Source organism: Sinocyclocheilus rhinocerous, unplaced genomic scaffold, assembly GCF_001515625.1.
Source record: "Sinocyclocheilus rhinocerous isolate Xijiao unplaced genomic scaffold, SAMN03320098_v1.1 scaffold77, whole genome shotgun sequence".
In the NCBI taxonomy this organism is placed as follows: Eukaryota; Metazoa; Chordata; class Actinopteri; order Cypriniformes; family Cyprinidae; genus Sinocyclocheilus; species Sinocyclocheilus rhinocerous.
In genome coordinates this window covers 1,756,577-1,769,937 of record NW_015635045.1, presented here as the reverse complement: position 1 = coordinate 1,769,937, position 13,361 = coordinate 1,756,577, and the positions used below count along the sequence as shown (strand labels likewise).

Sequence of the window (13,361 nt, the reverse complement as noted above, 5' to 3'; positions counted from 1 at the left end):
TTCTCCCTCATTTCTCGTCTCTTGCTCACATCACAACATTTTCTCACTCCAGGCATGGATAGCACATGCAGGAGATCATGTACATCTAATAATAAAGCGATGGTTTGTGGGGATTGAGTGAGAGCAAGAAGGGAAAATGCCTAGGTTTAGGGAAAAATAGGAATGTCATTAATAATAAGTGGTTCTTGATGTTGTTAGATGGTCTGTGAAATGTTTAGGTGATTGGATGAGCGTTGTAATGTACCTCTTCAGGTGAATAGGTGATTGTCACGACTGACAGTAAGTAGGTGGTTATGCCTAGATGTTAAAATCATATAGGCTAAACACAAGTGTGTAAGTGAAAAGAGAGATTAGCATGAGAAAAATAATGCGGAATGGAATTTCCAGTGTCTCAATGTAATTGGTGGAGCATTAGGGTTGGTTGGCGCGCTTGCTGACAGACTGCTTACGTCTGCACAGAGCGAACGCGGACAAAAATGGTAAATACGTGCGTCGAATCAGCTGTCAGAAAGGTCAGGCATAAAAATGTAAACGGAAAAACGGCATAACAACAGTCGGTGGAATTTATATTTAGTATGGCGAGGGCAGAAAATGTCTCCCTTCACAAAAACAGCAGCACGATACAACGTTTCAGGAGAGCGAGGCGCGCATCAGAACGGAATCAGTAGCTCGCCATCTGCTTCTCCGTTGACCGACGAGCTCTGAAGCAAGAATATTAATATTAATATCAGCGCGAAGTGCGCCGCCACCGCCGACGTGTTTATCTGCGGGCTCTGCATTCATTACCGTGAAGTCGTCTCCCGGTTAGCGTGCAGGCACTAACAGACTGCATTTGTGAATGGTTCCATGGGCCTGCTTTGAACGGATGTTTTTTTTCCTTCCCTAAAGTCGCAGTGAACTGCACCATGGATAGCGAAGCGCTTTCTCATCGTGCTCCGCGCTGTGGGTAAATGGGGATGAGGATGTTGTTTACAAAAAGCAGCCAGCCGTCAGCGCACTGATGCTCGGTCTCCTCGCATAGAATTTTACATCTAATCTTTTATGACACGGTTGGAAATTACTGTCATCTCCGTCTTTCCTCTATGAAGAGGGCAATGTCATCGCCAGCAGACCGGCGTGGATTTGTTGTTGTCTGATTTTACTACTTGTCCTCTGCAATTCGACTTCACACCGTTTATGTAAGTCAAGCTATTCTGCACCATTTGTTTTCAGTACACTAAAGACGGATGTATTTAAATCATACAAATTGTGACGAAATTCGACCTCAATTGGTATTGACTTGTGTGTGGAAATATAATTACAAACATCTGGGAAAGGCTAGCAATACGATCTCCCACAGAGGAATTGACCAAGCGCTATTGCCGTGTTTATGTCAATATGAATCTTTTTTCATTGACAACCCAATGCACGTGTTGTATATTTTAAGACCAGGGTTTGCCCTTAAAACAGTTGTCTTGTAAAACCAGTCGTTTATTTTGTTTTAGCTATAGCGACTGTTTATAATTTTTAAAATGGAAAATATGGCTCGAATGATCGTGCTTTCACCGTCGATATTTTCTCCACAAAACCTGACCGAGTTCCTAAACAATGTAAAAGAGTAAAGGCAGCGGGTTTGTGATCGTTTGAGCGTATATAAGTGACGCGTCTTAAGGAGCGTCTTCAGGTGCACGAGTTTTAGAGTTCGCTACGAGCTTTACGGGTAGGCTAATTTGTGAGATATGCACTATTAAGTAGGCTATGTGAAGGATGTAGACTTTATCTTGAATATATTTAACATTTTCGCTATTAGACATTCATAGACTTTGGTAATCAGTGGTGTAACCTGGTCTGTTGTAACCGCGAGTGTCTCCAGAAATATTCGTCTCACGTAACGTCTGCATGAATCGCGCGTGAATGTGGCATCAGAATGCCAATGGCACGTGCGACAAGCTACAACTGCAGCCAATTTTATTAGAGTCGTGATGTGATAGTAGATGGGAGGCGTGGCTGCGTGCGCGTGTGTGTCTGTGGCGTGAACCTGGACTTCTCCGGATCGGTCTTGTGTATTCCCGGTAATGATAAATAGCACCAAATTAGACTGTCCAAAGGAGACATTATTCGCGGATTAAAAGCAAGAGAGGCGGGTTGAGCGCGGGGAAAGCCAGTTAGGCTAGGAGGTGTAGACTGGAGTGCACTGCAGACATGAGGAGACCAGCCCCACCTTGTCTGGGGGCTGTGGAAACCTTCACACAAGGCATTTTAGCAAATGTCTTAAACATTAATGGCCAAAAAACAAAATTGTTTTTTGAACAATTATTTAGGAGATATTAATTAATGAGTCATTTTTCTATCATGAGACATTTTTTTTTGATTTACCACACAGCATTACAGAAAATACATGCTGCATATGACAAGACCCTCAGTCAATCCTTAAACTGATCAATCAATTAATCAAGCAGTTGTAGCATGGTGTATTTCCCTTTTGGGAGTGATATATTTAAATAAGTGCTGGGTGTGTTCTCAGTTTGGAGTGTGTGTGTGTGTGTGTGTGTTTTCTGTGTATTTTTGACCATGTAAGTAAACAAGTGTGAATGTGTTTTTATTTTGCATGTGGATGTGGTTGTGAGAATGTGTTTGCAACTGGAAACCTGGAAACAGCCATGTATATATAAATATATATATGTACATATGTGTGTAGGCTATATCAATTTTATGCAGTGTATATATCCAACGAGAGTGAGACAGACAGATAGACAGACACACACACACACACACACACACACACACATGTGAGTGATAGAGATGGACACCATCACATACTGTATTAAATTGATTGTTGCATTATCAACTCAGCCTATATAAATACATATGTAGAATATTGTATTAATTTTAATTTAATTATTAATTTAATTTTACATTGCATTCATTTGCTGAATCATACTTGCACATGCATTTAAATTTGCTTAGGCTAATACATTTCAATGCGTGTTATACATTTAGCTGAATTAACTTTTCTCACAATATAAATAATAAAGTATTATAACTGTATTGTTTTAAACTGAAAATATTACATTTATTTGAACAACATTTGTCCTGAAAAATGAGACCCCCTGCAGTACCACCACAGACCTCGTGTTAAAGATTCCTGTACTAAAAGGAAAGGAAAGGAGGTGACTTGTGGCCACTCTGAATTTGTGCTCTGCATTTCACCCATCCAAGTGCACACACACAGCAGTGAATAATGAAACCCACACACACACACACACACACCGTGAACACACACCCTGAGCAGTGGGCAGCCAATGCTGCGGTGCCCGGGGAGCATTTGGGGGTTCGGTGCCTTGCTCAAGGGTCTCACCTCTTGGTATTGAGTATTGAGGGTGGAGAGAGCGCTGGACTTTCACTCACCCCACCTACAATCCCTGCCGGACCTGGGACTCGAACCCGCAACCCCCTATAAAATCTATAGCAACTTCACTCAAATACACGCAGCACAATAAGAGTGACTTCTAGTGGCTGGTAAGAGAATGCCTACGGTCTCTCTGTTTCCATCTCTAACCGACTCCCTGTCTCTAAGCTCCCATGAATTTGTTTTTGAAATTTGATGAAACAGCATATGACAACAGCATGTGAGAAAGAAAGGGAGAGAGCGATGAGCAAAGAGCGAAAATGGTGAATTAGAACGAGCTTAAATAAGATAATGAGCAGATCGTTTTAAAGACTGTGTAATTGGAAAATAAGAGAATAGAAGTGCAATTGTGAACAAGGTAGAGAGAACATCATATGATCTTAAGGGACTTAAGGATTTATCAGGAGAGAAACCGAGGAGAAATATGTGTTGGACAGAAGGAGAGACTGTATGTTTGCTTGGCTCTGATTAGACTTTGACAGATGTTCCCTTGTAAAGCTCATTTTTCGGGTTGGGCTTTAGTTCTGTCTGTCTGTCTGTCTGGATGATCCAGGCCCAGGCTTTACACTGTAGATTTCCTGAAAGGACCGAATTGAATTTTTATGGTATGTTTGCATCTGAGCAGAAGTATGATGTCTGTTTTAGGCTTAAATCAAATGAGATGTGGGAAGGGTGGGTGAAGAAGTACTGATGAGTTTGCTAATGTGACGCAAGACAGAATTATTAAGGGAAAGCTGGGTTAGATGTACACTAGAATGAACCCTTCAGGCACTGAGGCTTACTGCATGCTTGGCAGAGTAGTGATCCGTGTATTTCACACTAATGTTCTGTTAGTGAAGTGCTTTAGCATACTAATGTAAAGCATAACTTGGTTAGTAAAGCATAGCACTTTAAAGTGCCCCTATTATGCAATTTCCAATATTGCCTTTCATGCAGTGTGTAATGTAGCTGTATGTGAATGTAAATGATCTGCAAAGTTGTAAAGCTGAAAGTGCACGATAAATAAAGTTATTGTCTCCCAAAAGTAAGAATCGACTCTGAACAGCTGAAACGAGTCGTTAGTAATTCGAATCCCACTTCCGTGACGGCTACACGTCACGGGGTAACACAGTTGCATAATGCGCGCCTATGTTCTACGTTGGCCGGCCGCGAACAACATGACCCCGCCCATATTTTCTAGAGCATTCAAAATACAGAACTATTGAAATAGGCGTATAGTTTCTGACACGCGCTGTATGCCGTAGACCAATCACAACAGACTAGGCCATCTGACTAATCAGAGCAGAGTAGGCTCACTGAAAGGATGGGTTTAGAGAGACTGAATCTTTGAACTGCTTCGAACGAATCGTTTGAGAATCGCTGGAAAATGAAGTGATATTAAATGCATATTTTGAGAAAACTAAAGCATTTTTGACCTTGCATGCATGTAATCCTATTGTAGGAGACTCCCAAAACAATATTAGGAACCGTAAAAATGGCATAATAGGGGCACTTTAATGTAGCACTGTAAAGTAGCACTCTTAGGCAGAGTGGTGTAGTTTTCAGTTTTCTAAAGTGTTTTTGAAAAATCACTTACTCTGCCTTTAATCTGACACCAACTATATGTGGATTTTTCTATGTACACATACTTGTCTGTCTTTGGAGTTATCGTTGTAGATACAGAGAGAGCACTGGAGCACTGAACATGTTTTGCTTAGGACTTCAGGAAGAGAATAAAAAAAGAACAGAAGCGGACGAATATGGAGGAGAAGAGGCCAGTATCACTGGGGACTCTCACTGGCAACATCAATGTTTCAGATTCAATAGAACATAGCTTGTATACAGACTGAGGGAACAAGAGGGAGGACATTAAATTTTCATGGTTTAAGGTAGATTTGTGGATCTGGTTTCTACTGAACTTAAAAGCAACAGAAGAGTGACCAGAGACGTTCACAACACCATCACACAAGTTGTGTTTTCTAGGTCCAAAATAGCTTCTGCTACGTAAAAAGTCAAATATGTCATTCTGTCTTCACTTGATTGCACAGTATGTCATATCTGTTAGAGAAACACTTTCAGGTCAGAGAGTCTTAACGCTTTTAGCATGGAAGACAGGTAGGTAGAGGGGCTTTGGAATGGTTGTGCATGTGTGTTTATATGCGCTAAATATTTGGGGGATTTGCTTTTCTGGAGGAGTGTCATGTGGTTGGATCTGGCATCTGTCATCAGCAGGCACTGTGCAGCTGTGAACCGGGGGAGTCCTTCACAACAGGGGCAGAGCAGGTTACCACATACTTTGCTTTATTTATGGTAGTGATTTCCATCCAGGGGTGCATGTTATGTTCCCTGGGGGGTGCCTAAAAATTATGGTTTTGCTTTAGTAAACCTATAGAACAGTGAAAAAATAATTAGTACTTATAAAAAAAAAACAGTTATATAAAATAAAAATGAATCTATACTTTAAAAAACTATTAATATAATGAAATTTTTTTTTCAGAAATACTAATAGTAAAAATTGTGTATATAATGAGCAAGATTTATTAAAGATTTGTCTGGAATAACTTCAGATATTTGTTACAGATATTAAATTAATAAGTATTATAATTAATCCATTTTAAATAGATATATGTGTGTGTGTGTATGTATATATATATATATATATATATAATGTGTGTGTGTGTGTGTGTGTGTGTAAAATTGTATATTTATCTATGTGTGTATGCATTATAATTGATGCACTTTAAAAACCTATATATATATTTTTTTTTAAATTGTGCAAATATATAAACAACTCCTTTTTTTATATTGTTACTATATATAATAAAATATAAATGTATAATAAAATATGCAATATATATAATAGAATATAAATATAACTTAACATTTATATATAGATTAATATATGCATTTTAGAGCACTTTAGTAATATTATTAATAATGCTAAATGATCCAGTGTAATATGGGTTAATAGAAATGATGGCATACTTGTGGCTTTCTGATGAGGCTGTGGGTGTGCATTGTTGGTTGTTGTTATGCGTAAAGCATGTATGTGTAGGTGAGCAGCCTCTAGGTCTCAAACAGTGAAAATATTTTTGCTTCTGTCATTACAACTCCCACCTCCTTGTCCTCATCTTACCTCTGTACACACATGCAGACACACACACACACACACACACACACACACACAGACAGATGAGCAGTCTTTTGTTCACTTGTGTACTCAGCACATGAAACAGATGTGCGAGAATACACACACACTTACACCATATACAAAGAAATACTCAAAACAAAGTCTTCCCTTGGGATGAACATGTGAAGGGGTCCATTACTCCACTGTCTGCCCCAGCTTAGCATGTGTAAGTGTTGCTGTGTGTTTCAGTTTGCGTACGTTTGTACATGTAGACATCTACCTGTAGTATCATGATGCTACTTCCCAAAACACGTTTTATTAATCCAAATCTTTTTTTTCTGAATGTTTTAAGAAGCGCTTCCAACATTGCACATGCAAACACACAGATGCTACAACATAAGAGCGTGTTTCCTTTTCCATAGTCTTGATTTCGCAATTCAGGACGCGTGTGAGTATGTTTGCTTCACGTGTTTGCATATGCGTTGGCATGCATGTGCGTTTGCATGTGTACTGGCTTGCGTGTGTATGTAGCATGTCACCTTGATTACTGCAGATTCCAGTGAGCATCATGAAGCCAAGGGCAAACTAGGAGAAAAAAAGAGAGAACAAGGGAAGGAGTGAAGCTATAAGGAGGGGGAGAGGAGGTCAGTGAGTGCTTCCATGAATAAAGTGAGAGAGAGTGAAAATTGGATGTGGAAAACAGGAGAAGAACAGAGTGAAACAGCAGTGGAAGGGAGGAGTGATTTAGAATCGGGATGAGGAGATATATTTTGTCAGCTTGCAGAATAAGGCAAATACTGGTAATCCCTGGTGATGCTGCACTTTGTTTTGACAAAACACACTTGGACACATGTTCAGATGAGTGCTGCATGTGAGGAAGCGGTTGCTCCTCCACAGTTCCTCGCTAATTGGCAGTCTGCTGCAGTGCTCAGTGTGTGATTGCTTGTGTGTATGGGTGTTTTCCAGACGGTGCAATCAGACACAGCTATCCTCTCTATGGAGCGTTATGGAGCTGGACAAACAGACTGCAGGTTGAGTGCAGTGGGATTTTGCTTTAGCTGCCCAGAGATGCAGTATATTCCTTATATTCAATGTGTGAGAGAGCAAATTGTATACAGAGACAGAGAGAAAGCAGGTTATTTTTAGTCCAGACTTTATTAAATATTCATCATTTGTTGAGTGTGTTGTTGATCTGTGGTAAAGGGTTGTGTATTTGTGTGTGGGTCAAGTCTTGCTTAAATTGTAGGGATCAAATGTCCCCACAAGGATAGTAAAAACTGAAGTTGTGGCGAGCCACCAACATTTCTCGCAAGAAAAAACTGCTTCAGAAATACATGTCTTATGGAGTTGAAAATCTGGAAAATCCCCACCGTGATGGAAAAACAAATGTGTGCATGTGTTATATGTGAAATAATATGTGAAACTAAAAATGTGTATAGTGTCAGTGTGAATGCTGGAGACAGAAAGATCTCACCTGTCTAAAAGCTGCGATTTCAGGTGATATAGGTGCTGCTGTAACTGACAGACTAGAGCAGGGTTTCCCAAACGGGGGTTTGTGAAACCTTGGGGGTTTGTGAGGGAACTGCAGGGGGTTCATGAGTTGATGAAAAGCTAGCAGGCAGGCAACTTTATTTATACAGCACATTTCATACACAATGGTAATCAAAAGTGCTTTACATTAAAGGATTTAATTTAGTCATAAAATAAACACAGCAGATACTGTATATAAAAATGAAAACAACAGTAAAAGAAAGTAATTTAAAGAATGATAAAAAAATTATTTAAAATTTATTAAAGGGGTCCTATTATGCTCTTTTACAAAGTCTTGATTTTGTTTTGGGGGTGTACTAGAACAGGCTCTCATACTAGGTTGTTCGAAAAACATTATTTTTCACATATTTTACATTATTACAACAACTCTCTCTCCCCAGTCTGGCATGAACGGCTCGAATAGTTCCGGAATCAAATGAAAGCCCGCCTTCTGAAATACGAAATGTGCTGTGATCGTTGCCTTCTCTAGTGCAGCTCAACCAGGTCTCGTCCCATTCGTTAATATTTGTGATATCACCAATCCCGGAAAATATGCGTTGTAGTCCAAACGAGTCGTTCGTTGTAGTTTTTGAAAAGTGATTTCTGTTAAATAAAATATCTCCCTTTGAATTGGACTTTGAGCTTTGTAACTTATGCTCAAACAGCAACATTACAGACTAACTAAAGTTGAAAAAGTGAAAAAGCATAATAGGACCTCTTTAAAACAGTTAATATGTGCATTTAGGAATGCAACATGCACTAGGTTTACTTTATTTAGACATTCGCACAATGTCCAACATTTTTTTGGACAGAAGTGTGAAATAAAAAAAAAGATATATATTTGAAAGTGAAGAATTTGAGGCATAAATATTAATATTGTAGCTTGTAAAATAAAATTATTATAATTATTTTTTATTTTACTGTGAAATTGTCATTTACAAGAGTAATATATTAATTAATTTTAACATTAATTATTATTAAAACATTTTAATAATCATCATAATCCTAATATTTGATTATTATTATTATGTAATTTTTGGGTTCCTAAAACACCAGTGTGAATGTAATGTGGACAAGACACTATCACACTTTATCTGTTTACATGTCATGTAACAATTAACCAACATCAGAGAACCGTGAACGTGCCAATGTGTCATTTAATTATTGAAAGGGGGTTTTGGCTGGCAACAAAGGTTTGAGTACTCATGTATTAGAGAATTTAGGAAGAAAATTGTTGCATGGAGAAAGGGGGGCAAAGAGAGAAAGGCAGGACTGATGTGATTTATTAGCATAGCATATTAGCATTATACATAAAAACATGATTAAAGCCGGTCAGTGTGTTAAAATGAGCACAAAGGGCATATTCTACACATGCACAGAAGGCCACAGTACCAAACCAGTGACTAAAAAGGATCTATTTACATCCCACAGTACTACAAACCACACACCTACAAGTCACACCTACTGTTACAAGTTATGCCTCCCACAAAAAAAAAAGAGTGTTTGGATGTTATTGACTGAGACATTTATTTTTCACATGTATTCTATGTTTTATGCATGAAATGTTTGTAAGGCTGAATTTACTGTATGTTGCTTTCATATCGTACGAACTACAGCATGGTCACATGACTCTAAAGCCCGCCATCATGACAATTCTTTCAGTCTTTATTTAAAAAACATTTGCCCAGAAAGTTTGAGATAGAATTGTTTGCAAATGCATGATTATAAAAACAATGAGGGAGTAATGGCTGAAAAAAATCACAGATTTTCTGTTTGCTGTAATAATAGTTAATGTCTTGACAACCTCTGTAGTCCCATTTAACCACTTGTAGTAGTAGTAGGCATAACTTGTGGCATGGTTTGTTGTTGGATGACCCGCAATAATGGATTTTGAGAATGGATTTTTAACATTTACATTAAAGCATTAAAACTGCTGTCCATAATCAGATTTCTACAAGCAGACTGTTCTATGATTCCCTTTCATAATCATTTAAATGCACAACATTTTAAGTTAGACTTTTACAGAGCCTCTTCTGGTCGAAGCAATGTAGGCCTACATAATAAAGCCATCGTGCACATTTTCATTTGACCTGTTTAAATCTCATGTCTTTCCAAATCTTTATATCTTTCTTTCTTCTTTGGGAAATTTTTTTTTTTTAAAGAATGCTTGTAACAATTTTGCTTATCATTAGCAGGGTTTCCATCCAAAGTTGCGAATTCAACTTGTGCGTAAAATTGGAATATCGCATGAAACATTTGCAAACAAGCACCGTTTCCATCCGAGTCAAAGAGAACAAAATCATCACTTCCTGATAAACTGGTACTATAAATCACTAAGAAAAGTAGGAGAAGCATATAATCATTTTCATATAAAATAAATTACTTGCAACTCAGAGCGTGCAGACTGTGGATGCCTGATGTTTGGGAACGCAGTCGCGTAAGACAGTTCTGGGAGGCAATTACACATAAATACTTTGACGACAGACTTTGCTCGGGCATTTCAGAATGACCATGACAACATTTCAGATGCTGTGGAATGAGATCAGTCCACTGGTTAGTCAGGTTTTGCCGTCCCATAGCACAAAGTCACATGACTTTTTTAATGCGCATGGAGGAATTTATTCAGCAAAAGCATTTCCATCTTCCATTATTCACATTAATCCTTTTTCGCACAAGTCAAAAACCACCTCAAGTGAGCATGAAAACTTTTTTGTGGATTATTATTTGAAATTTGGCATTTCCATCACTTGTTTCTGATGCGATACTTCAAAATGCGCATTAAAACAGGGTGATTGAAACATAGCTATTGACTTTCATTGTACCAGACAAAAAACACTGAACAATTTCTCAAAATATCTTCTTTTGTGTTTAGCAGTAAAAAGAAAGTCATACAGATTTGTGTCACGTGTATGTTCCCGTTTAGTTCCTGTTGTCCTTATTTGGTCCTTCCAGTTCCTTTTCCCATTATTATTATCACCTGTTCCTTGTTATTAGTTATCCCCATCACCTGTCTGCCCCTCGTTATCTACCCTATTTAGTTCTAGCCCGTTCTGTTCTCCCTGGTCTGGAATTGTGTTTGTCAACTCGTGCTACGTGTGATTCCCTGAAAAAAAGAATTAAACTCCCCTGTTTTGTACTCCTGGTCTCCTCGTTCCTCGCTCCGTGCTCCTCACAGTAGCAACCCGTGACAGAATTCCAGACCTAAAGTGACAGTAAGCGGCGCCCTTTCTACCCGTGTTTGTTTTTCGTTTTTTTGAATAGTTTTTTGTTTTTTCCCCCGTTCGTTTCTCCCCGTTCAAATGGAGGAATGAGCATTATTCATCGGCATGGCTCAGGCGAACCCCGACCCTGTCAGTTATGCGAGGGCGTTCGTGCCGCCCGCCCTCGCCAGCTCCCTCAAGGGAGAAACCCTCGTGACGCTGTTCCGGATCGGGATAACCTACCATCGTCCCGCGGAGCTCCCAGACACCACCAACCTCGGCTGGAAGGAGGCAGTCATCCGATGTCTGGAGAGCTTCCGATCCCGATCCGGGACCCATAAGCCGGCCGTTCCTCAGGCAAGCCCGCAGGACGTTAATGTGGCAAGCCCAAAGGGCATTAATGTGGCAAGCCCAAGTCACGTGTATGTTCCCGTTTAGTTCCTGTTGTCCTTATTTGGTCCTTCCAGTTCCTTTTCCCATTATTAGTATCACCTGTTCCTTGTTATTAGTTATCCCCATAACCTGTCTGCCTCTCGTTATCTGCCCTATTTAGTGCTAGCCCGTTCTGTTCTTCCTGGTCTGGAATTGTGTTTGTCAACTCCTTGTGCTACGTGTGATTCCCTGAAAAAAATAATTAAACTTTTGTATTCCTGGTCTCCTCGTTCCTCGCTCCGTGCTCCTCACAGTAGTAACCCGTGACAATTTGGACATGACGGCGAGTCAATGACAGAATCATTTTTGGATAAACTATCCCCTTTAAGTTTATATTTTGTTTTTCCACACATTGCAGTATTGAACACTGTGTGTCTTGATTCTAGTACCTGAATTTGCACAGAACCCATATTGCTAATATATGCACACAGGTGCTGCGGTGTGTATGTACCAGCAGATTTCCCTGTGGGTGGCACTCCCAGCATGCATGTGTCCCGGCTTGCTTCAATCATTTATCCTGCTTTTGACTCCATCCCGTGACAGCTCCGACTGATTGAGTTGCTGAGTGTGTTTTAAAAGCAAAACTGAAGTCCTAACAGATTGAGTGAGTTTGCTAAAGTAAAGCAAAGTGAGCATGCACACATACAGACTGGAATCCTATAGTGTGAGCATTAAGCTAGAAGACGAGAGATGGAGACAGACAGAGAGAGAGGGATGTGGACGGCAGTAGACAGTGTTGCTAGGAGACCGCACACAGTGACTGGTGTGAGAGACATGGTTTCACATCCCTCCCCCCTCCCTACAACACACTTCCTTTTCTCTCCGTCTGTTTTTCATGGCCGCTCCTGCGTTCATTGTGTCCATATATTCCCATCCATTCATCTTTCTGCACTTGTCCTCCTGTCTGTCTGCTCATGTCTGTCTCTCTCGCTCACTCTCTCTCTTTCACATCCTTTTTAAGCACCTCCTGCCAGACTCTTTAACCTTCCCCAACCTCTCAAATGTGGTCTCCTCCCTCCTTCCTCTTTTTCTCCACCTTTCTATCTCTACTGTTTCTCTGTGTCTGTATCTAATTCATCTCTGTCTGTCTCTCTCATTCACACTGGCATTCGGCACGAGAGAGCTCTGTGGTTCTGAAGTGACAGGAGACCAGCCACCAAAAAGCGACAGCTGGCCGGTCACCATGACAACAGCCAGGTGCAGTGTAAAGGGACAGGACAATAAGTGAGGGACGGGTTATGTGACTTCACACACAGATTTTGGGAAGCACTGCAAAGTCTGCCATGCAAATACATGAGATGACCAAATATACACATGCAAAGATTCAGTTGTCTGTTTTTTTCTATGTCATGTGGGTGTGATTATTTATGCAGTGGATGTATTGCTGTGTGTGTGTGATGTGTGAAAATCCCATCTGTCCCTGAGCTTTAATGATCTGTGTGAACTGACCTTATGACCCACACATCTATATAAACAAGTGTGTATGTCTTAAGTGGTTGTTGCACCTGTAATGGAATGCCTGAAGGAATGTTGTGTTCTTAAGTAGGTGTGTGAAAAACATTTATATACATAAATGAAGCATGTGTGTATGTGTCTCATAGGCTCCATGTGCAGTCACTATTGATATAATACAGCAGAGTCTAAAAATATAAAACAACATTGAAAATCAGGGATGCAAATTTTTATCATTTGAAAGAACAAG

General features: G+C 39.8%; 1 protein-coding gene across 1 annotated transcript in view; it reads left to right on the top strand.

The window, feature by feature from the left end:
* The first annotated feature begins 515 nt into the window (after positions 1–515).
* nyap1 (neuronal tyrosine phosphorylated phosphoinositide-3-kinase adaptor 1) overlaps positions 516–13,361 on the top strand; it is a 40,175-nt gene continuing 27,329 nt past the window's right edge. Inside the window, exon 1 of the mRNA XM_016560630.1 lies at positions 516–1,178. The gene's annotated coding sequence lies outside the window, so the exon portion shown is untranslated. The remainder of the gene's footprint in view (positions 1,179–13,361) is intronic.